This window comes from Perognathus longimembris, chromosome 20, assembly GCF_023159225.1.
Source record: "Perognathus longimembris pacificus isolate PPM17 chromosome 20, ASM2315922v1, whole genome shotgun sequence".
Classification (NCBI taxonomy): Eukaryota; Metazoa; Chordata; class Mammalia; order Rodentia; family Heteromyidae; genus Perognathus; species Perognathus longimembris.
In genome coordinates, this window is record NC_063180.1 from 21,884,501 (window position 1) to 21,910,671 (window position 26,171).

The 26,171-nt window shown below is 42.5% G+C and overlaps 1 pseudogene; it reads left to right on the forward strand.

Moving 5' to 3' along the window:
• Positions 1-20,252, forward strand: part of LOC125338884 — a 32,097-nt pseudogene extending 11,845 nt beyond the window's left edge.
• The last annotated feature ends 5,919 nt before the right edge of the window (positions 20,253-26,171 follow it).

Here is a 26,171-nt window from a genome sequence, read left to right on the forward strand (position 1 = left end):
CTCTGTGGATATTTGGTTTTAATCTACCTCTCAGTTCTTCTTGAAATCCCTTCAATGTATTTCTTGTATTCCAGGACTGGCCAGCTAGTTCCTTCTATTCATTAGAAGCTTTCCAGTTGCCAACTGCAATGATTCTTCAATTTCAAATCATCCTTTTTCTCCAAGCAACCTCAAAGTCATTCTTTTCATTTTAATATAGGATGGAAGCTCCTCAAAAACATCTATCTATCTATCTATCTGTCTCTTTTTGTGCCAGTCCTGGGGCTTGAAGTCAATCTGTCTATTTTTGTGCCAGTCCTGGGGCTTGAAGTCTATCTATCTATCTATCTATCTATCTATCTATCTATCTATCTATCTATCTATCTATCTATCTATCAATCTGTCTGTTTGTTTGTGTGCCAGTCCTGGGGCTTGAAGCCAGGGCTTTGTTGCTCTAGGCTGGCACTCTACCATTTGGGCCTCAGTTTTCAATACTGAGCTACTACACCATCCCCAAGTGGAAAGCAGGAAGGAGTTGGGACACAGGCCTGGCCTGGCCCAATGCAGTAAGTGCCCTGAGTGTTCACCTGATTTGGGGCAGGTCACCATGATGACATCCTCATCCTTCAGCTCCAGCTTCCCATGTGCTGCTTTTGTGACTTCAGGATTGTAACCCACAGCAGGGAAAGGAAGGCTGTCATGCCACACATAGTCCTGTGTCATGGCGGAGCCCTGAGTGCCTGGATGTTGGTTGCAGGCCACTGGCACTGCCACTGGGGAGGTGGTGGCAGAGTGTGGGTTGTCATCCTAGGTGGCGAAGCCAATCATTAACTTTTCCCATTTCATTATGAAACTAATTTGATGATAAAGAAAAACACAGGGTCATTTATATTGGGCAACTGTGAAATTACTCAAGGGTGATCTGTCCTCATCTGATATTAGTTTCATGGCAGGGAATCTGAACAAGAGGAAATAGAAGAATATAGGCTTGGGGCTGGGAATGTGGCTTAGTGGTAGAGTGCTTGCCTTGCATGCACAAAGCCCTGGGTTCAATTCCTCAGCACCACATAAACAGAAAAAGCTGCAAGTGAAGTGGTAGAGTGCTAGCCTTGACCAAAAAGAAGCCAGGGACAGGGCTCAGGCCCTGAGTCCAAGCCTCAGGACTGGCACAAAAAACAGAAGAAGGAAATAGGCTTGAGGGCTGGTTTTTCTTAATTAAAAAGAAATAAATTACAAATCCTTTATATTGAAAATAAGTGTAAATATCACAAAAAATGCAAAGAATGTGGGTTGGACTTCTGGCTCAATGCCTTAAGTCCTATTCACTAACATCACCCAAATCATTGCCAAGAGCATTCCACACATTTATTTTCTGATTTTCCCTGTTTTCCCAGGATCTTACTCCTGTCCTGGATCTTAGCCTTGAGCTACCATGTCATGGATCTCTGTGTTTCTGCAGGCTCCTGGGGGACAGGGAGAGTTTCTCAGATTTCCTTGCTACTTAGGAGGCAGGAAGTCTGTGAGAATCTTATCTCCAATTAAATAGCAGAAAACCAGAAGTGGCACTATGGCTGAAAGAGGGAGACCGCTAGTCTTGAGGAAAGGGAACTCAAGAACAGTGTCTAGGCCCTGAGTTCAAGCCTCACAACTGAGAAAAACAAAACAAAACACACCGAATAATGTCTAGCAGAGAAAGTTTTCCCTACAACTTAATCGATGTCATTCAAAGTGTAAAACAAATGTCACCCTGAACGAAGGTGGCACTGTAGAAATGGGCAATGGTATATTAGGTCATGGAGAACCATGGGACATTTTGGGTGATGTTTTCTCAGACACCTGAGGGCTGTTAGGGCTGACCTGAAAACTGGGGTAACTAATTACAAGTTTTAGTGTTAAAATTATAACAATTTCTTAGCCCTGGTGATGACTCCATGCTAGAGGCCTGGACCTCCACTCGTGGGACTTGTTCCTTGCAGTTTGACATTTAAAAATATAGGGAGCACTTGTTCCCCTCTGTACCTGGGTAAAAAAGTCTTTGCTAGGCTGGGGATATGGCCTAGTGGCAAGAGCGCTTGCCTCGTATACATGAAGCCATGGGTTCAATTCCCCAGCACCACATATACAGAAAATGGCCAGAAGTGCGCTGTGGCTCAAGGGGCAGAGTGCTAGCCTTGAGCATAAAGAAGCCAGGGACAGTGCTCAGACCCTGAGTCCAAGCCCCAGGACTGGCCAAAAATAATAAAATAAAATAAAATAAAAGAGTCTTTGCTCAAGACTAGTACTCTACCACTTGAGCCCAAACTCCCACCTCCAGCTTTCTGTTGGTTTAGTAGAGATCAGAATCTCTCGGAATTTCCTGCCCAGAGCTGGCTTCAAACTTCTAACCTCCAACCTCAGCCATCTGAATAGCTAGGATGTCAGGTGTGAGCCATCAGCTCCTGGCAGGCTTGATGTATTTATTAGACATTCTATTTCTTCATCTCAGAATGGCTTTTTAAATCCAGTGCCCAACAATGATTGAATGATTTGCTCTTTGCCTGTAAAACTTTAAGTTCTTTGGAAATGCTGAGTAATTGTCCTGTGCCCAAAGAACAACTGGTGAAGCTTTTCCTCCATTTTGAAAACTGGTTTTGTTTTCTTTTGTTGTTTTGGGCAACCAGAAACTTTTCAATTTCATGCAGTCATATTCATTCATTTGATCTATTTCTTCTTGGCTGAGGCTTTAGAGTCCTAGGCAGGAAATTATCATCAAATTATTAAATTATCCAGAGATTCCTCTGTGATTCTTGTATGAAATTGAAGATTTGGGGACTACATTGAAATCCTGTCTTTCTGCTAGGCCTGTGTTTCTTAGGTTTAGGGTCTTTATCATGGCTCAGTGGTTTCGTTTTTTCATGTCCAGTTATACTTTTTTTTTCTATTTTTCTGTTTCTTCATTGCCTGTTCTAATGCACCTCCCCACTCTGGGAGTCAGAGTCTTGCGCCTCCAGTTTGGTCCCCTCTATCAAAGGATTTTCCTCAGAGGTTTTAGGGCGGGACAACACTAAATCCATCATTGAATTCACTGAGATTCTGTTAAAATTCTTGGCTGGCCAGACTCCAGTGGCTCAGGAAGCTGAGATCTGAGGATGAAGTTAAAAGCCAGAACAGCTGGGAAAAGTCTGAAGGAGTTTTATCTTCAAATAACCAGTGAGGGGTGGGTAGGCAGCACCCTTGAGCACAAAAAGCTCAAACCCAATGCCCAGGGCCAGTAATGGCACACACACACACACACACACACACACACACACACACACACGCATGCACAAACATACAAACCATCCCAGTGATGTTACACAAGTATTTGTTGTTTCTCAAATCTGCAACTTCAGGACAAAGAAAGGAAGCCAGAGAAACTCTTCCTGCCTCCAGGAGCCAGAGGAGACGTGGAGATCATAGCTGAGATCCTGGAGTTGAGAGAGCTCCTAGGTGAAACAGGAAATTGGAAGAAAAATGCATTGAGGACATGTGGTAATGATTTTTGGATGATATTAGTGGATTGAACTTAGGGTATTGAGTCAGAAGCCCAACCCCTGCTCTTCACAATTTTTGTGATATCTACACCTATTCCCAAAATTAAGTATTTGTAAATTTAAAAAACTTAACACAACCTGCCCTCTTGCACATTTCTTATTGTACTTCTGGCTCCCTGCTATGAAGTGAAAATCAGATCACCCTTTGCCAATAAAAATCCCCTAGTGCCAATCACACTGCCTTGTTCTCTATCATCAAATTAGTGTCCCAATGAAATGCAGAAAGTTAATGGTTACTGATTGAATCCCCCTCATCCCCACACCAGGATGAAGTCCAGACTGTGCCACTACCTCCCCAATGACACAGGCTTGGGACCAAGAGCCAGGCACACAGGGCTTGGCCATGACAGAGGACTATCTGTGGTATGCGGGCATTCCTTTCCCTGCCATGAGTTACAGCCCTGAAGTCATCAGAGCAGCCCATGAGCAGTTTGTGGTGAAAGACTAGGACGTTATCACGGTTACCTACCCCTAGTCAGGTGAGCAGACAGGGCCTTGGCTGTGGGGGAAAGGCCAGGCCTGTGGCCCCACTCCCTCCAGCCTCCCCCATGGACATTGTGTCGTCCCTCGTGACTTTCTTTCCCTCAGAGAAGAGGATCTCCCATCCATTTCACAGGAATTCCTGTGCGTGTTGTGGCTGGTAAAGTATCTGAAACACACAGTAGAACTGGGCCTACAGCAAGATTGGGTATTTGTGACTGCCTGTGGGCGGGGGAGGGGGACATTGTGAGCCACAGAGGGTGAATACTGCAGAGTTCATAGAAGAATCACACACACTCAGTCCCTGCAATGCCCCCACCCCCACTTTTTCCTAGTTTAATTTATTGTTTTAGAAGCGAAACACAGTAGGGTTACATCCACACAGGTCAGGTACTCAGTTCATTTCCTTTCCCTTGGTGTCATCTGTTCCCGCCTTCTGTCCTGTTCCCGACCTCCCATGTCCACCCACGAATTGCACAGTTTGCATTCGTCCATGTCCAGTGCATTACCCTGAGGTGCTTTTTCACCCTTTTTTCCTTCTGATTTTTCTGCCCTCCCCCAACACTCCTACAGATGTCCACGTGACTATCTTAAGGCTATCCTCACAAAGAAAAAGACTTTCTTCTTGGTCTCACTGTGAGTATTTAGAAACCTGTGTTATTTGTCACACCCCGGTGTGTTTTAGATCTAACTTGTGTGTATCAGCGAGAAGATGGGCTGTTTGTCTCTCTTGGCTTATCTTGATTTATCTCGCTTAACATGATTTGTTGCAGTTCCACACATTTCTCTGCAAATGACATGTGTAAAATCCCATTGTATATAGTTACCACATCGATTGTGGGGTATCTGGGTTGTTTCAGTATCTTGTCTTTTATGAATAGTGCATCAATCAACATGGGTGTGCATGTGTTGCCATACCTGCTCAGGAGACTCAGGGTACATTCCTAGGAAGTGTATGGCCGGGTCATAGAGAAGGTCTATGTTTAGTTTCTTGAGGAACCTCCACACTGCTTTCCAGAGTGGTTGCACTAGTTTACATTCCCACCAGCAGGGCAGTAGGGTTCCTTTTCCCCCAATTCCCTGCCAACATTTGTTGTTGTTCTAATTCACAATGTTGGCCAACATAATAGGGGTTAGATGTTATCTCAGGGCTGTTTTGATTTGCATTTCCTTTATGGCCAGGGATGAACATTTCTGCATATGTTACTTTCTCATTCTTACCTCTTTTTCTGAGTATTCTCTCCTTAGTTGCCTTGCCCATTAATTAATTGGTGTACTTTGTTTAGGAGGGGTTAGTTGTTACTTTCTTGAGCTCCTTGCATATATTGGATATTAGGCCTTTGTTTGATGTATTGCTGGAATAGATATTTTCCCCCAATTGGTTGGGTGTCTTTCTAGTTTAGTAACTGTATCCTTAGCTGTGCAGAAACTTCTTATTTTAATGTGAGTTTTTTCCTTTTAAATATAAAATTTTCTTTTCATGTAATTTATTTAGGTTTTAAAAGTGTTCTTTTATATTGGGCCTGGTGGCTCATGCCTTCAAAATGTTAAGATCTGAGGATAGCTATTTGAAGCCAACCTGGACAGGAATGGCCATGAGACTGCTATCTCCAATTAACCACTAGAAAACTGGAGGTGGTGATGTGGCTCAATGTGGTAGAGCACTAACCCTTAGCAAAATAACTCAGGGATGGCACCCAGGCCCTGAGTTCAGGTCCCACAATGAACAGTAAAAAAAAATCTTTCAGCAGGTATACCAAAGGATTTCAATGCCAGAACAAGGCATCTTGATTAATATCACCCCTTCCACATAAATGTTGAAACAAGGGTTGCAGATCATCCACACATATATGCACATATCACCTACAGTCCGGGTGTTTTGCATTGGGGATGTGTTTCACAATGGAGCTAAATGGGAGGCTGGCATATGAGACATGCTGACGTTCTCAGTCCATGCGTATGGACACCAGCTTTTTATTCTAGCATTATTCTCAATATTTAAAAGTTCTATATCTAGCACTTGTGGACATCTTTAAGGTAAATTCTAGCATTTTAAAATTCAGTACATGCTGAACACTGTGGGATGTACCTTTCACTGTTATGCTCCAGTCGAGAGAAACCCACCAAGAAGACCACCAAGAGCCAGACGTTCCGAAATGCAAAAGCAAGGCTTTATTCAGGCAAGCTGCAACTCGTCCTCGTCCCTTACACCAACGCAGCAGAGTCAGGGAGGAAGTCCTGAGTTGGATTTTTACAGGACTTATAAAGGCAAAAACTACGAAATTTACAGCAACCAGGTGTTTGGGCAGAATTAACGTACGGACTGAAGGCTGATTGGCTAGGGGCATTCTAGGATGGTGAAAGGTTATCAAGGGAGTTTCCTGGCTGTCTGGGTTTTTACAAGCTGTCCTGCCAAAAGGGGTGATTGACAGTCTTTCCCAAGGCCAGGCACAGCACAGAGTGGAGCCTGACTTTAAGATAGCTTTGTTCTAGGAATTTACAAGTGCGGAGGGGAGTCTGACTTTAGGGTTGTTAAGGAATTGGCAGCTCAACAGCTTTAGCACAAACAAGCCTGGGTTTTATGCACGTTCAGGGTTATTTGTATTTTAATGTAAACAACAAACTAACACCTCAGAACAGAGTCACTTTAATTTAACCTTTTATTCCCCCCTAAACTTATGGACATGAAGCACAATCTTGTGGGTCAGGCCCGAAACTTAGCTCTAACAGTTCTCCTTCTGGGAGAGGTGTGTACTTGCTTCGTTGTACTATTAGCTGTATAGTGTTTATCCTATCCTTAACAAAAGTTGTAAACATATTAATAATACAGGGTCCCACAATCAGGACAAGCATAATCACAAACAAGGGTCTGGTCACAACTGCAAGTAAAGTGCTGTTGTGAGGCGGAATAATGGGAGTCTACGCTCTCTCCCTAGCTACCAAAGCGCCAACCATATATAGCAGGCCTGGCAAGGTAAAGTTAGCCAAGTCCATCTTTTGGTACATGGCCTCTGTTGTGGCTAATCTGCCACCGGGGTAGAATGTTCTCTCTCACTGCGAATGAGTTCACCGGCTCCAGTCATTTCGATGGCGTGGGTGAAGAGAATCCAGGTCGCAACTCCGTCCACCTTGAGTGTAGTGGGAGTTGTCAGCAGCAGGCTGTAAGGTCCCTTCCAACATGGTTCCAGGTTTCCTTGTCAGTGGCGCTTAACTCAGTTGGTAGCAGGTGTGGCTCAGGAGGAGGTCCAGTCTCATAAAGGGCCTTCAGCTTGGGCCAGATCTCTTGGTGGACCTGCTATAGGGCTCTGAGGGGGGATAAAAGCTCATAACAAATATGATTGCAAGTTAGGATTTATGGGAGGGGATCCCAAACCTGATCCTAAGGCTACACATGAGCACATCCAGGCTTTACCTACAAAACCATCTCAGCCTGGGAATCAAGCAGTTAAAGATATTTACATGAGATTTTTCTGGTTAACATTTAGATAACATCACATAAGTCCCTTAGCCCTGCAGATGCAGGTACAGATAAACATAGTTTACACCGAAGCCCCAATTCTGACCCTATTTATATTATAGCCAATTTGATTACATAGCAACTTTATTTATAAGCTTTAATTTTAAAACATACTGATACCATTTGCTACATACTCAAACTTTCTATCCTTTTTACTTTTAACATGCCAAAACCTTTTGATTTAAAGGAAACTTTTTTGTTCCCCCAAATTTTTAAAGTCTTTTTTCATACTGTTTTATAAGCTGTGTCTTATAAAGCTTAATATATTTTTATTTACATTAACATCTACTTTTTTACACCATCAGTGACTTACTTGAACATTCTGTGACAATTGACAATCCTTATTTTTTAAATCCCCTTTTTATCCAGAGGAAACTATTTTGTTTTCTCTGTCCCCTTTTTTAAGGCTTTTTATACTAACTTTTTTTTTGGGGGGGGGGCTGTTGGGCGAAGATCATCTTCCGTAACTTCTTTAGGCTGACTCAGGGGAGTTGACCTTACCTAGCCAGGAACCTATAACCTTAGTCTACTTTACCAAGGGGCTGTAGGATCAGATGTCAATTAGGAGCTTTACTCTAAACTGGAAATTACATCTAACATTTAACTCTAACTATACAGACTTTTTTTTGGGCTCCCGTAGTGTAGCCTTTTAACATTGTAGTTTTTTTTTTTTGACTGGCTGGGGAACTAATCTTTGATGACCTAAAAATGCCTACATTACCTTTGCAGGCCTAGATCTCAATAAAGACAATTTTAGATCCACAAGCTTTCTTTCCTGAACAAATATGCTAGCTCAGAATTCTCATTGCCAATTAGAATTTTGAGTAGATGTAGGGGTTTGGGATTTTAAACTGTCCCCCCCCCCCCATGAGACAATCTTATTACTACTACTCAGTATTACAGATGGTTGGCAAGTTCCTGCCCAGTAACAGACATGGGTATTAGAAAGGCATGTTTACAAACTATTTTTTTAGGACATCCCGGCTCTGATTAACTTTCCAAAGGCCAAAACAGGAGTGACTCTAGGATCTGACACCATCTCTGCCATCCAAGCAGTGGCTTATTGCCTCTGAATGCTCTATCACTTTTGTCCCAGGAGTGACTTTTTCATGCTGGTGTAAATGCACCTTTGGCATTTTTCTTGGTCCATCACTGGACTTGGAATCAGGGCCTGAGTGCTGTCCCTCAGCTCTCCAGCTCAAGACTAGCACCCTACCACTTTGAGCCTCAAAGCGACTCATGACTCTGTTCCCAGCACTTTTGCTGGTCAACTAGAGATGAAGAGTCTCACAGAGGACCTTTCTCTGCCCGGGCTGGCTTCGAACTGCAGATTTTAGATCAATGAGTCTTACAAGAGGCCCTTTACTCTAATTAAGAGCAACGAGGTGGTCCACACAGAAGTAGTTTTTAAGCATGCTCTTACCTGGAACTTATTAAGGGCCAATGTTATATCTTGACAAACTTGTAGGAATCATCTGTTCTTCTCTATGGGCCTGCTGGAAACTGTTACAAAAAACTACAAACAAAATGGAATGGCAATTAAATACTCATTTTGGTAGCCATAATTTTCTTTTTTTTTTACTTTGTAACAATTATTTAGGACAATTTTTATTTTTAAATCTTATATCTAGAAATTTAATTTTTTTTAAAAATTTAGTCTTTAACATTTACTTTCTAGCACTCTGGCTGCTCAAATTTTTTATTTAGAAATGTATTTTAAAGCCTTTAAAGTCAAGGCTTTTACACCTTTGCCTCAGCCTTATTTGCATCCAAAAACTCTGAAACCCAGGGGCATTCAGCCTCCTGGCTGCCTGTTTAAAAGAGCCATTTTGTTTTCCTTTAGTCCCAGCTACTGCATGAGGACCTTTAAACTTAAAAGACAATTTTTTTAATGCAAGAATTACAATTACAAAATTAGAAATACTTATCCATTTAGCTTTCCAATAAATTAGTGAGAAACGTTAGCCCATTTTGCCATTTCTTCCTACATACAGAATTAGTGAGAGTTTACTTTTATCCACACTAGTTTAATATATATACTTTAAAATACTCTCCTAATTATATGTAACTTAAGATAGTTAAGAGTCTTACTATTACATCACAGAATACACATAAAATTTAATACCTGAATCATTAAACTAATGCCCAAAACAATTGTAACAAAAGTACTTTTAAACAGTGTTTACCAGAATTACAAACATAAGAAATCCAGTCTCAGCATCTTTGCTTTTTTAATATATCCAAATTGCAAAAATTGCACAGGAATCAAATTACATCAGACAAATAAACTTTTTAATTATTTAAAAAAACTTTTAATTCTTAGTACCTCTCAAGGGGCAGTTTTAGAAATTCCAGTCAAATCATTTATTTTTGCCACCAGGTTTTCAAAGTTTACCTGAAAACAAAAGAGACAAAAGAAAGGCCTCCATTGGCCTGTCCTACAAAACTGCCTATCTCCATCCTACTTCTCAGAGTTTGATGAACTGTCCTGGTGCCAGCTTGTTCTCTTTTACCCACCACATGGATTCCCTCCAGGGCCTGTCACTGTGTGGGCTGGCTAAGTTGCACCTTTGCCAGATCACCCCTTGTTCCTGTGGATAGGCACACAGGCTCGTCCTAGGTTTTTCCTGTCCTTTCCTGTTGGTTTCTGACTGAGAAACCCAAGCAGTTTTTTTTTTAACAGTGATAAACTTTTACATCCAAATTTTTGACACTTAGCCCTGATTTTTTAATTAAAGAAACATTTTTTAACTATAGTTTTCCTTTATAACAATGTAATAATCCTTTAAAGCATTTGGTAACACCCAAACTTGATGACCATTTGAATTTAAACTTAAACTCACTCAATTTTACATCATACTCTTGAACATGTTCATATTTATACATGTGTATACACATATATACATACACATTTAAAAGATCTTAAAGCACGCAAAATGAACATCGGCCATACATTTTTTAGTGACAAGAGGTATTTTTGCCAATCTTACTCCTGCAACATCCAAATTATAAGACAAAGCTTTTAACAAATGATTTTTAACATTTTCCACCTTTATTTTCCAGGGCTTGATAGTTTTAACAAAACATTTTTGTACACCAAATAATTTTTTGTTTAAGAAGGTTGGGTGGGAGTCCCCCAGAGTTCTTTTTGCAGATACTCACGCTCTGATTGTGAGCTGTCACCTGTACATCTTTCCAATAAGCTAAACATAAATCCAGGGGGCTAAAGGAGTCTGTCCCATTTCATCTGTCACAGTCAGGATATACAGAAAACAGAGACAAACAAGACCAATCCTATACCAATATAGGCAATTTTTTTTTTTTTGCAACACAATCTTTTCTAGTTTCTGATTGGATTTACTTTTACTTTCTTTTTTAATTTACCACCAGACCTAGTCTCCTCAGTATTCAATCTCATGCTAGGCCCTTTGGCTTTTAAGTTTACTTTTTTTTACATCAAAGTTTAATTAACCACATCATTTAGACACTCAGAGCATTTGACATAAACTGAGGCAAACATGCGAAAGTGGCAAAAGTAAAAGCAGTTTGACAAATCTGGAAAAGCAATGCTGCTAAGAAAAGGAAGGGAGGAAAGACGGCGGAGGAGCAGCAGAGCCCTAGTTGAGCTCCCTCCAACATCGCAGTTTTCTCACCCAATAGAAACTTTTACTCCTAGAAAGACAGCCAGAGTAAGTTCTAACAGTACAGGGATTCTGGCCAGGAAGGAAAAATTGACTTTGCTCGGCTGAAAACACAGATTTGAGCTCCGGGCGGCGTCCTGCTGCCACACCAGTGCCGGTGCCGGCACATCGCCCGGCACAGCGATCCACACTCCACGTGGCTAAAGCACACAGCGTAGACCAGGGAGAAATCCTCCAGATGGCAGCTGAGCATGGACGACCTGAAATCGCAGAGAAAGCGTGAGTACCCCACGAAAGATATTCTCACGTGCTCCCACAGAGCAGCTTCTGGAAGGCAGCCCTTCCCTCACTGCCAGAAAAAAGCACCATCTTTTTTTTTTTTGGCCAGTCCTTGGGCTTGGACTCAGGGCCTGAGCATGTCCCTGGCTTCTTTTTGCTCAAGGCTAGCACTCTGCCACTTGAGTCACAGCGCCACTTCTGGCCATTTTCTGTATATGTGGTGCTGGGGAATCGAACCCAGGGCCTCATGTATATGAGGCAGGCACTCTTGCCACTAGGCCATATCCCCAGCCCAAAGCACCATCTTTGACACTGGCATAGGGTCAGACCAGACTGGAACTAAAGCAGGCCTGGGGAAAGCGAGGACAAAGGAGCCATCTTTGAAAAGGGCAAGAGGGACTGACCAATGAGAGCCAGCTCTGCCAGGTGGCCTTCCAGCTCAGGAGGGAGGTACCTCCCCCAGGCAAGCAACTCTCAGCCGGGTTAACCAGGCCAGAGGTGCCCTGCCCTGCTGAGTACACAGCCTATTCAAAGCCAGGTGTTAAAGGCTGCGGCCCCACAGCAGACCGAGGAACCATGGTTCCCGAGACTGCTCACGTCCCCATCTACAGAGGACGCCCAAGGTCTACCTGCAAGCTGTGGGAACCACAGAGACCCAGGATTGCACCAACAGGGGAGAAGGGTCAGAACAGATCCGGCCCCTGCAAACTGAAAGCAAGTCAAACCAGCCAATCAGGAAAACAGACTGCAGACCATTGCAAGGAAACCAGAGACTGGGGAAAGACCACCCAAATAAGGAGGACTTCATTTTTTTTTCTTTTCAAACATTTTTTAAACTTAAAAAAATATTTTTTAAAGTTTTTCACTTCTGAAACATCGTTGGTATTTTGTTTTCCATTTTTTTTTTTTTTTTTTTGCCAGTCCTGGGGCTTGGACTCAGGGCCTGAGCACTGTCCCTGGCTTCTTTTTGCTCAAGGCTAGCACTCTGCCACTTGAGCCACAGTGCCGCTTTTGGCCGTTTTCTGTATATGTGGTGCTGGGGAATTGAACCCAGGGCCTCATGTATACGAGGCAAGCACTCTTGCCACTAGGCCATATCCCCAGCCCCTGTTTTCCATTTTTACCTGTTTGTTTTATCAAGGTTTTTTTTTTTTTTTTGGTTGTTTATTTTTCTGTTTCTTTTTTCTTTTATTTTTTAAATTTTTCTCTGTTTTGTGTATCTGTCTTCCAGTATTTTTTCTTTATTTCTCTTTTTGCGTTATCTTTCTTTAAAAATTACTTTCCTATGAGGGGGCTGGGGATATGGCCTAGTGGCAAGAGAGCTTGCCTCATATACATGAGGCCCTGGGTTCGATTCCCCTGCACCACATATACAGAAAACGGCCAGAAGTGGCGCTGTGGCTCAAGTGGCAGAGTGCTAGCCTTGAGCAAAAGGAAGCCAGGGGCAGTGCTCAGGCCCTGAGTTCAAGGCCCAGGACTGGCCAAAAAAAAAAAAAAATTACTTTCCTATGAATAACACTCTTTTCTGCTAACTCTCCATTGTCTATCATTTTAACCTTATTCTTTCTACTGATTCTACTCTTGTCCACTTTTCCACGTCACTGATACTAAACCAAAATCATCCCCCCCAATACATTTTACTCTATTCTCTTTCCTACCTCTAACTTTCCCTCCTGACTTACTGCCAGGACCTCCAGGTTCCACTGACTCCTGGTTATTGGATAGAGGGTATCCTTGCTTAATCCGAGTGAACCAAAGGGGTTCATAGAAAAGACAGTCCTAAAAGAACTTACTATAAGAACAAGAATTGCTCATAGGGTTGTAACAGTAAATAAGTAACTACTGAATATAGGGCCCAGGATCGGTTGTTATATTGAAATTGTATTCTTTAGGAACACCAAATCTAATTTTATAGACAAGTATACAAGGTATCTGTATATAATTGTGAACTTATAAGATTTACACAACAGTGCTTGGTAAGGGCTGCTTTGGGTCTTAAACGGTGCACACAGGTGCTTATAGATTAGCATTCCCAATCCAAATGGGCAGAAGAAACACAAGAAAGATGGCAAACAATGGAGTCTTTTCTCCCACTCAAAACAAGCAAGAAACAGAGCAGTCAATCAAAGACATAGAAGAGAACCCTCAAAATGCTCTACAAAGTCTACTGATTAACATGTTAAATGAAAAGTTTGAATCAATACAGCAATCCTTCCATAAAGTAATAGATGATTTCATCGCCTCAACAAATAGAAAGATAAATGAAATTCAAGAGTCAAATGAAAAGATAGCTACCCAGGTAAAAGATTTGAGAGACAGCACTCAAAACCAAATTAATGAAGTAAAGAAGTCCATGCAAGGCCTAAGAGATGACATGGAAATCATCAGGAAAGACCAGTCAGAAGGAAAAGAAATTTGAAATCAAGTAGCTAGCCTACAGTCCTAACTAACTGAAGCAGAAGATCAAATCTCAGGAGCTGAAGATTCCCTAGAATCTATGGAGAAAGATAAAAAAATCAATACAAATCCAGTCAAATCAACAAAACAGATCGCCACAGGAGATTCAAGACACAACTACGAAGCCCAATTTAAGGATAATAGGTATTGAGGAAAACTTGGAGAAAGAAGTTAATGGGATAGGCAACCTATTTAACAGAATATTAGCCAAGAACTTCTCAAATATCCAGAAAGATAGGCCTATACAGATACAAGAAGCATTTGGAACCCAAATCGGCCAGACCAGAATAGGACATCCCACCGACACATTGTGATCAAAACAGCTTCAGCAGAGTGCATGGAAAGAATCCTTAAAGCTGTTAGGGAGAAGAAAACAATCACATATAAAGGAAAAGCAATCAGAATTACCCCAGACTTCTCAGCAGAGACCATGAAAGCAAGGAGAGCCTGGAATGAGGTATACCAAACACTAAATAAAAATAACTACCAACCAAGAATACTGTACCCAGCCAAACTCTCACTCATAGCCGAAGGTCAAATTAGTCTTCCACAGTAAGGAAAAACTGAAACAATATATCTCCACCAAACCAACTTTACAGAAAATCCTCAAAGATGTACTATACAGGGAAAATAATCAAGATCCCAATACAGACAGAGAAATGAACCCTAAATTGTAAACATCAGATCAAGAAATGGAAGACACAGCTTTTAACAAGATAGTGATAATGAAAGGAACAAACGATCATCTCTCAATCCTAACTCTCAACATTAATGGACTTAATTCTCCAATAAAACGACATAGGCTCATAAGTTGGATCAAAAATCAAGATCCATCTTTCTGCTGCCTCCAAGAGACACATCTATCCAGCAAAAGTAAACATCTTCTAAAAGTGAAAGGCTGGAATCAAATCTATCAAGAAAATGGCCCCTATAAGCAGGCTGGATTTGCAACCCTAGTATCAGACAAAATTGACTTCAAATTAAAAAAGGTAAGAAGAGACAAAGAAGTTACTACATACTAGTAAAGGGATTTCTCCTACAGGAAGATATAATCATTCTAAATATCTACACACCAAATGCAGGAGCACCCAACTTCATCAAACAAACACTACTGGCTCTAAAAACACTCATAGACTCAAACACATTGATAGTTGGGGACTTTAACACTTCACTATCACCTCTGGAAAGATCAACATGCCAAAAACGGAACAAAGAAATCACAGAACTAAATTGCATAGACCAACTAGACTTAACCGACATCTACAGAATATTCCACCCAGCAACAACAGAATACACATTCTTCTCTTCAGCACATGGAACATTCTCCAAAATAGATCACATCTCAGGGCACAAAGAAAATCTGTACAAATTCAGAAGTATCAAAACCATTCCCTGCATTCTCTCAGACCACAATGGAATAAAATTAGAGCTCAACTCAAACAGCCACCACAGAAAATCCTACAATTCATGGAGACTAAACAACACACTGCTGAAACATCAGTGGGTCATTGAAGAAATTAAAACGGAAATTCAAATGTTTATGGAATTCAACAAAGATGAGGACACAAAGTACCAGCTCCTTTGGGACACAGCAAAGGCAGTACTCAGAGGAAAATTTATATCTCTGAATGCATGCACCAACAAACTGGAGAAACAGCAACTCAATAATTTAATTAAGCATCTTAATTTCCTTGAAAGAGAACAACAAGCCAAACCCCAAATCAAATCAGAATTAAATCAACTAGAGATGAAAAAAACCATCGAAAGAATCAACAAAACAAAGAGTTGGTTCTTTGAAAAAATCAACAAGATAGAGAGACCCCTGGCAAACCTGACCAAAAAACGAAGGCAGCACACTCAAATAAACAAGAAAAGAGATGAAACAGGTAACATCACCACAGAAATAACCGAAATTCAGAAAATAATTAGGGACTATTTTGCAAACCTTTATGGCAACAAATTCTAGAACTTGGAAGAAATGGATGATTTCCTAGGAAAAATTCATATCCCCAAACTCAACCATGAATATTTAAACCTTCTAAACAGACCCATATCCAGTACTGAAATAGAAACAGCAATAAATGATCTCCCATCCAAGAAAATCCCAGGTCCAGATGGATTCACTGCAGAATTCTACAAGGCCTTCAAAACAGAACTCACACCAATATTTCTCAAACTCTTCAATGAAATTGAAAGAGAACGTTCACTACCAGACACATTCTATGAAGCCAGTATAATCCTCATCCCAAAACCAGGCAGTTACTCATCACAGAAAGAGGACTATAGACCGATTTCCCTGATGAACATAGACACAAAAATTCTCAATAAAATTCTGGCCAATCGACTTCAACTGGTCATCAAAAAAATCATACACCACGATCAAACTGGATTCATCCCAGGGATGCAAAGTTGGTTTAATATACGCAAGTCAATTAATGTAATCCACACATCAACCGGAGCAAGGTAAAGAACCACATGGTTTTATCTCTGGATGCAGAAAAAGCATTTGATAAAATCCAGCACCCATTTATGCTAAAAGCCCTGGAAAAACTGGGATTCCAGGGAACATTCCTGAATATAACCAAGGCAGTTTATGACAAACCAACAGCAAGCATAACTCTAAATGGTGAAAAACTAAAGCCATTCCCTTTAAAATCAGGAACAAGGCAGGGATGTCCACTCTCTCCCCTGCTCTTCAACATAGTATTAGAATTCCTAGCCAGAGTAATCAGGCAAGAAGAAAATATAAAGGGGATCCAAATAGGAAAAGATGAAGTTTAACTTTCTCTCTTCGCAGATGACATGATTCTATACCTAAAGAACCCTATAGACTCTACCCCCAGCTACTAGAGCTGATCCAAAACTATGGCAAAGTTGCAGGATATAAAACAAACCCTCAAAAATCAATGGCCTTTCTTTATGCTAATGACCCGAAGACCGAGGCTAAAATCAGGAAAGCAATTCCTATTGCAATACCCCCCAAAACATAAAATACCTAGGAATAACCTTAACCAAAGAAGTGAAAGACCTCTTTGATGAGAACTTTAAAAGCTTAAGGGCTGGGGATATGGCCTAGTGGCAAGAGAACTTTAAAAGCTTGAAAAACGAAATTAAGTCAGAACTAAGGAAATGGAAAAACCTCCCATGCTCCTGGATTGGGAGGATTAATATAATCAAAATGGCAATATTGCCAAAGGCTATCTACAAATTCAATGCAATACCCATTAATATCCCAACTCCATTTTTTAATGAATTAGAGGAAGCAATCCAGAAATTCATATGGAACAATAAAATACCTAGAATAGCAAAAACAATCCTAAGCAGAAAGAACAGTGCTGGAGGAATTACAATACCCAACTTCAAGCTGCATTATAAAGCTATAGTAATAAAGACAGCTTGGTATTGGCACCGGAACAGGCCTGAAGACCAATGGAACAGAATTGAAGACCCAGAAATGAACCCACAGAACTACGCCTACTTAATCTTTGATAAAGGAGCTAAAACAATAGTTTGGAAGAAAGATAGCCTTTTTAACAAATTTTGCTGGAAAAACTGGTTCAACACATGCAGCAAACTAAAACTAGATTCTTATATATTACCCTGCACCAAAATCAATTCCAAATGGATTAAAGACCTCAAAATCAAAACAGACACCCTGAAAACACTAAAGGAACGAGTAGGAGAAACACTTGGGCTCCTTGGCGCAGGACAGAACTTCCTCAACAAAGATCCAGAAAGGCTAAAACTCAAAGAAAGGTTGGACAAATGGGACTAAGTCAAACTGCAGAGCTTCTGCACGGCAAAGGACATAGCTCACAAGATAAACAGAAATCCCACAGACTGGGAGAAGATCTTTACCGGCCATTCAACGGAAAAGGCCTCATATCTAAAATATATGCAGAACTAAAAAAATTACCTTCCTCCAAAACAAAACCGCTAATAACCAATAGCCCCCTCATCAAGTGGGCTAAAGACTTACAAAGAGACTTCTCTGATGAGGAAATGAGAATGGCCAAGAGACATATGAAAAAGTGCTCTACATCACTGGCCATAAAAGAAATGCAAATCAAAACAACACTGAAATTCCATCTCACCCCAGTAAGAATGTCATATGTCAAGAAAACTAACAATAACAATTGTTGGAGGGGATGTGGCCAAAAGGGAACCCTACTTCATTGTTGGTGGGAATGTAAACTAGTTCAGTCACTCTGGCAAGCAGTATTGAGATTCCTCAGAAGGCTAAATATAGAACTCCCCTATGACCCAGCAACCCCACTTTTGGGTATCTATCCAAAAAACCACAAACAAAATCACAGTAAAGCCACCGCACAACAATGTTCTTCGCAGCGCAATTTGTCATAGCTAGAATCTGGAACCAACCCAGATGCCTCTCAATAGACGAATGGATCAGAAAAATGTGGTACATATACACAATGGAATTTTATGCCTCTATCAGAAAGAATGACATTGCCCCATTTGTAGGGAAATGGACTTGGAAAAAATTATACTAAGTGAAGTGAGCCAGACCCAAAGAAACATGGACTCTATGGTCTCCCTTATTGGGAATAATTAGCACAGGTTTAGGCAAGTCACAGCAGAGGATCACAAGAGCCCAATAGCTATACCCTTATGATCACATAAGATGATGCTAAGTGAAATGAACTCCATGTTATTGAAACGATTGTTATATCACAGTTGTAACTACTTTCAACGTCCCATGTGTATCTGTAGCTTCTACTATTGATGATGTTCTTAAGTATCACCTTCCTGTGGTTGTATCTACATTATCTCTGTAATCTTATCTGAGTATATTGGAAACCATCTATACTGGTTTTAGAACTAGGAATTTGAAAGGGAATACCAAAATCGAGAGACACAGGGTAAAAAAAGACAAACAACTACAAAAGCAATACTTGCAAAACTGTTTGGTGTAAGTGAACTGAACACCTCATGGGGGGAAAGGGAAAGGGGGAGGAGGAAGGGGGGAATGAGGGAAGAGGTAACAAACAGTCCAAGAAATGTATCCAATGCCTAACATATGAAACTGTAACCTCTCTGTACATCAGTTTGATAATAAAAATTTGAAAAATCACAGCAACAATAACGACAACAAAGAAGTGGCTCAGTGCTCACTTTGAGCAAAAAAAGCCAGGGACATTGCTCAGGCCCTGAGTCCAAGGCCCAGGACTGGCAAAAATAAATAAATAAATAAATAAAATAAAGTATCCAGAGATTCCTGTGATTCTTTTATGAAATTGAAGGTTTGGGGACTGCACTGAAACCCAGTCTTTCTGCGAGGCCTGTGTTTCATATGTTTGATGTCTTCATTATGGCCCAATGTTTTTGCTTTTTATGTTCCATTTGCATTTTTTTCTATTTCCTGTTTCTTCATTTCTATTTCTAAGGCAACTAGGGCTCCCTGATCCCAGAACCCTAGTTTTCTGTCTTGTTTGATGCTCTCTACAAAATCATTTTCCTCAGGGTTTTTAGGGATGGACAACACCAAATCCATTATTGAAATTCACTGATATTCTGGTAAAATTCTTACCTGGCCTGGTGCTGATGGCTCAGGCCTTTAATCCCAGCTATGAGATCTGAGGATCATGGTTCAAAGTCCTACAGGCAGGAAAACTGTGAGACTCTTGTTTGCAATTCATCAACAAAAAACCAGAAGTAGAGCTGGGACATGCATGTCAGAGCACCAGCCTTGGGGAGAAAAACTCAGAGATAGCACCCCTGCTATGCTGGCACACCCATCTGCACATACACCCAATCGTAAGGGGTACACAGATACATGTGCCCACACACTAAGCTGCACACATGTGCACACACACATAGGCACACACCCTTACACACTCAAATGTGTACACATACATGGACTCATGCACACACATACACACACAGAGTTCTTGGCAATTCATCCCTCTGAGCTCCAGTCTCCATCACAGTTGCATGGCAAGAAGTCGGTGGGCTGGGCCCTTTGTGCTCTGGACGTCCTCTGATCTCTGTTTCTTCATGGCCTCCAGGCATCACAGGGGACTGGAAGAACCATTTCACCATAGCCCAGGCAGAAGCCTTTCAGAAAACATTCCAGGAGAAGATGGTAGGACTTCCTGCAAAGCTCCTCCCATGGGACTAAGTCCACACTTATCTCTGTATCTGTGGAGATGAAGATTTGTGACCCCTTGGGGTCAGGGCATAGGTCTTTCATTGATTCTGGTGGTTAGAATTTTCATGTGCAGTTGATACCTTGTCTGATAAAAATTACTATGGCACCATTTTTCCATTTCTAACATCCCAGGTATTAACAAATCTTACCAAGCCAGGCACCGATGGCTCATGCCTGTCATTCAAGCTACTTACGAGGCTGAGAAATGAGGATCCAGACTAGAAGCCAACCAGTCAGGAAAGTCTTTGAGCCTGTTACCTCCAATAAATCAGCAAAAATGCTCTAGGCAGCGCTCTGGGCTAAGTGGTAGAGCAGTAGCATTGAGCAAAAAAAAAATTCAGACACAGTGCCCAGATCCTGAGTTTAACCCCCAGGACTGGTTCACATGCATATGCTCTCTCTCTCTCTCTCTCTCTCTCTCTCTCTCACACACACACACACACACACACACACACATCTCACTGATGTTACCTGAAGTATTTGTTGTTTCTCAAATCTGGATATGTAGGACAACGAAAGGAAATCCAAGAAACTCCCCCTGTTCCCAGGATTCGGAGCATTCACAGAGCCACTTGACACGGAGGATCATGGCTGTCATCATGGAGTGGAGAGAGACCATGGGGGAAACAAAGGAAGTTAGAAGAAGAGTGCATTGAGTGTTCATGGTAGTGAATTTTTGGTCATATTAGTGGAATAGTCTTAGGGACTTGAGCGAGAAGTTCAGTCTTCCCCATTTGCCACTTTTGTGGCTTCTATGCCTATTCCCAAAATAAAAAATTTGTAAATTAAAAAAAATTTAAAAATCCTCCTCTCAAGTGCATTTCGTTCTATTTCCTCCTGTAGCTCTGGGTCCCTGCTGTGAACTGACAATCTGTGAGCACAGATTGCCCTGGAATGATTTCATACTTGCCTGATACAAATCCCCAGGTGACAAACAAACTGTGTTTTTCTTTACCATCAAATTAGTTTCACAACAAAATGGGAAAAGGTAATGATTGGCCTCCTCACCCAGGATGAAAACCCACACTGGGCCACCACCTCCCCAGTGGCAGTGCCATTGGCGTGGGACCAAGAGCCAGGCACGCAGGGCTCCGCCATGGCACAGGAATACATGTGGTACCAGGGCCTTCCGTTCCCTGCTGCGGGTTTCGATCCTGAAGTTGTAAAAGCAGCCTACGAGAAGTTGGTACTGAGGGAAAAGGTCGTCATCATGGTGACCTATCCCAAATGAGCAGACAGGGCTGTGGCTGGTGGCTGCACGGGACAGGCCAGGCTTCTCACCCCCAGTCCTTTCAGCTTCCTGTGCTGAAGACCCATGACTCAGTGGTAGGTCTTCAGCCTTGAGCACAAAAGCTCAGCGACAGCACCCAGGCCCCGTGACTGTCACCAAAACCCCAAAAACGTGTTTTTGAAGAACCTACCTCATATATTAAAATGAAAAGGATGATTTTGAGGTTACTTGGAGAAGAGGGATGATTTCAAACACAAGAATCATCATGGACTGTAGCTGGGCATTGGGAAACTTCTGGTAACTATAAGGAACTGGCCCTGGAATCCAGGGATCGAGTATGAAGGTGTGTTGGGCATATGGAACCAGCACCCAGGATATACCACAAGTGGAATGTACTGGAAACCCAGAGCCAGGGGGAGGCTCTGATGGGATCTCAGGAATGGCTCAGATGTCAAGGAAAGCTAAGTGTCCACAGAGAAATGGTTGCCTAATCCAAAACAGACTGAGAGATCAAGATGGAATAGTACTCAGTGTTGAAAATGCGGACAACTCAGAGAGCTATGCTCTTGTTATTTTCCAGGCATTTTGCCATTTGAAGCACCTGAGACAAGTCTGCAGTGACAACAAGACATTGTGTGCAACGGCACCCACATGCAGAGCCCAGAACTGCCAAGTCCTAGAGGAGATAAGAGGTTGGTGGGAGGCAGGGGAAGCGGCTCACAATCCAATATTCAGGTGTTGTGGACAGTGAAGATTTATCAGATGTCAAAACACTGGCATGGGTGAGCTATGATTGAAATAAACTCAACACTGCTTATCCCCACCAGATTGTATGCTCCACAGAGTTTCTATCAGTAAGGTGGAAGGCATGTATATTTTACCATTATGATGTTATATTATATTTAGATAGAAATGAGTGATCTTCGCTTCTGTCTGATCCCAGGAACACATTGGTTGAGATTCTGTCTGATTCACACCAAGGGGGAATCCCAAGTGGGTGTGATCTGTGAACACATATAATCGCTCCCTGTGGATCAAGGCTGAATGTGGATATAAATTAATAGTGGATGGGAAGGAAGCCCCCACCACCCATCTCCTTCCACCTCCCATCCACCTCTTCCCCAAATCTTTCTTCACTTCCAAGGCCAAGGTCAGTATGCAGTGGTCAATGACTATTCCATCAATGTCTTTTAAACTTAAAAAAGTATATAGCCAGGGGATCTGACATTCTCCTTCAGTAGTTCACAGTAGGGCCTGAGACTTTCCTTCATGAGGTGAGGGTCTTCGACCCAAACCAGAGTCAGATATGTACATCATGGCTGCATAATCCCTGACAGATGAGCTGGATGCACTAAAAGACTAACAAAACTGTGTTTGAAGCCAGGTACCAGTGGCTCATGCCTATCCTCCCTGCTACTCAGGAGGCTGGGATTTGAGGATTGAGGTTCGAAGTCAGCCCAGGCAGGAAAGGCCGGGAGAATCTCATCTGCAAGGAATCATCAAATAGGCTAGAAGTGGAGCTGTGTATCAATGGGGAGGTCCACAGTCACTGGAACAATATTTTGAATGGTTCATGCAAGGACAAGGTGAGTGGGTTGTGAAGGAACAGACGAGGATTTAAACATCTTTTAGGATCTTATGTGACCCCAGGTTCATTCTCTCTCTCTCTCTCTCTCTCTCTCTCTCTCTCTCTCTCTCTCTCTCTCTCTCTCTCTCTCCCTCTCTCTCTTTTCCCAGTCCCCTGGCTTCTTTTTGCTCAAGGCTACCACTCTACCACTTGAGCCACAGTGCCACTTCTGGCTTTTTCTATATATGTGGTGCTGAGGAATCAAACCCAGGGCTTCATACAGACGAGGCAAGCACTCTACCACTAGGCCATATTCCCAGCTTCCAGGTTTTATCTTTAAAATCTCACCTTATCCTAGAACTCACATTTGCTAAAGGCTAAAGACTTTGCTCATGATGGACATTTCTATGGGTTTTTGAGCCCCTGGAGCTTCCTTAGACATAGGAGAACCTGCACCCATCTTGAGGGTTCTCCTCCCAGGTGTTGACTGACAGCTTCTCACTGGCTTCCCAGACAAATGAACTCTGCCTTTCCAATGTACAAGTTATGTTTTTAATTTTTTCTTGTGCTGTCTGTTTCAGAAGCTCTCACTTGAGGTTGCCGTCATGGTGTTGCTAGTCATGCAGAAGTCTGGGTTGTTCCCCATGCTTGTCATTTAGTCTTTTCCCGTGGTTCTCTCGGAGTTCCATGGCCTGAGTCGGGTGTGAGGAATGGGAGAATGAGCATCTGTGCTTTATCTCATCATCCGGTGTCTCAGGCCCTGTGGCTTTAGCTTCACAACCAGTAGAGGTGTCTGATGCACTGTTTCTCCCTTAAGCCAACATCTCTTACCACTTGGAACTATAGCTTGACACTGGTGCCTCGTACCTGTAATCTCAGCGACTCAGCAGGCTGAGCTCTGAGGATGGCAGTTGGAAGCTAACTCAGGCAGGGAAGTCCATGAGGCTCCACTTCATCATCAATACACAGGAAGTGGAGGTGTGGCCCCAGTGCTAGGGAGCCAGTCTTGACGATGAAACCTCAGAGACAGTGCCCGTGTCCTGATTTCACAAACGCACACAAATAATCAGTTGACTGTGGTCTAAAAAGTGTGATTTTTCCAAAATCAGATATTGAATAGTATTTAACTATGTCTTACAATGTTTTCAAGTAGAACAAACCAAAGCACTGGCCCTGCAGACTGACCTGCTTGGTGCCATGGGCAGGGGTGGGGAGGCCCCTCGTGTGCGAGTGTCCACGCTTAGACCTTGCACTTGCACTTGTGCTCAGTTGTAGAATTAATGCATTTGGGCCAACTTGGCATGGAAGGCACTGGGTTTGAGCTATGTGAGGGCCCTCGGTGCTCGATGTCCTGGTCCAGAGGGATTGGTGCTACCTTTGATGACCCATCTCAGATGGGGCAAAGGTTGCTCTACAAAGGAGAACAAAAAGATTGGGGAGCCATGTCTTGGCACCACCGTGCTCTCCCTGGTTCCCATCTCATAATCCCTTCCACCACACGTCTCCTCACTGCAGAAATCCACCTTATCACCCGGCCAGGGGGAAATGGTGTGGTGCGGGTGTAAGGAATAGGATAAATACACGGAGGTGTCATTGCATCCTTGGCAGATATAAAATCACAGATTTTAGGGTATGACAAGGGACAGGATTTTATTTTCTCAGTTACACCCTGGTGAAGTTGAGGGGACCAAAGTGATCAGTGCTAAGACCCTCAGGGCAGATGGGGAATGGTGGGGTTGCTGTCCCCCCTTCAGTGTCGTATGGGTAGTGGTTTGATCACGTCCGAGGCTGGGTGTCCCTGAGGGAAAAGAACGTGCTGACCCTCAGTTATGAGGAGATGAGAAAGGTAACGAATGATTTTACACCCCTCAACACTGTCCCCCTAACTTCTACCATCTTCCCTCCTTCTCCTTCTCACCACTCCACCCCTAATTATATTCCCCCCCCTCCAGTCCCCACCTCACCTTCCCTGACAAATCTCTCCATCATATTGTCTGTCATTCCTTCCTACATTCCACTCATCCTCCTTTTCTTTCTTTTTTATTTTTGTTCGTAGATGGAGTCTTGAAATCAGCACCTGATGATTTGCTTTTTGGCTGGTGCTCTACGCACTGAGCCAAGACTCCAACCCCACACTCCACTCATCCTTTCTCCTGCCATTTCCTTCTGCTGTCTTCCCTTTGCTTCCCTTGAGACCTGCTCCATGTTATCTCCTCTTCATACCCATGGCCCCCTGTTTTCCTCGCCTTAGGAACCGAGGAACACGATAGAGAAGATCTGAGGGTTTCTGGGGAAGGTCCTGGAGCCGGCAGAGCTGGCCTTGGTCCTAGGGAACAGTTCCTTCCAGGTGATGAAGGAGAACAAGATGTCCAATCTCAGCCATGTGCTGGAGGAGATTATTCCAGCAGACATCAAACTCATCAGGAAAGGTATGCGAGCACCTTGGGGAAGGTGGTGCCTGAGGCCAAGGAAAAGAAATGGGTGCTACACCTTGGGGTCCTGGCTTTGGATCCGCCAAGGGAAGGCTGGCTACAAACTTCTAGCTTGTGTAAAAAAAAAAAAGAAGTAATTTCTGGAGGTCTAGCTGTGGCTCAAGGGGCAGAGCACCAGCCTTGAGCAGAAGAAACTCAGGGGCAGCACCTGGTCCCTGAGTTCAAGCCCCAGAACTGGCACAAGAATAAAATAACAGATTTCTCTACAGAAGTGGTAAATTGGTCCCGCAGAGCTCAAATAATCTACCTTCATGTGTTTTTTTTTTTATTTTTTATCTATCACAGGGTGGTAGAGAGACTGTATTGTCTGTGCGGTGGCCATAAGGATAGAAAAGAGAGAAAGGCCCTGGAAATTAGCAACCTGAATTCTGTGGCAGAAACAGCAGAGCTGATGCCACAGAACTCAATGCCCAGGCCTCTGAGAATCTTAGTTTTTCCTCCCTTGTGGGTCCTCTGCTCCTCTAAAGCTGTCCCCAGCCTTGCCTCCTTCTGACATGGAAAGCCCGATGGTGAAAAGGGTAATGTGATTGGTATTTCTGAAACTGCCTTTAAGATGTATTAAACATTTTAAAAAGCTCTAAAATGGGGTTAATTTTTTTTTAAAAAGCAGTCAATTTACTTTTTGACTATAATTGTGACTAATGTAATCCTTGTGCTAAGGAATAAATTATCAAGTGTGCTGCCTGTTTCCAAAGCTTTATCATCATGTTGTGGAACAGTATGATTAAAAACACAATAGAGTGTGATTTTCACCAGGGATTTTTTATTTGGCAACTGTGAAATCATT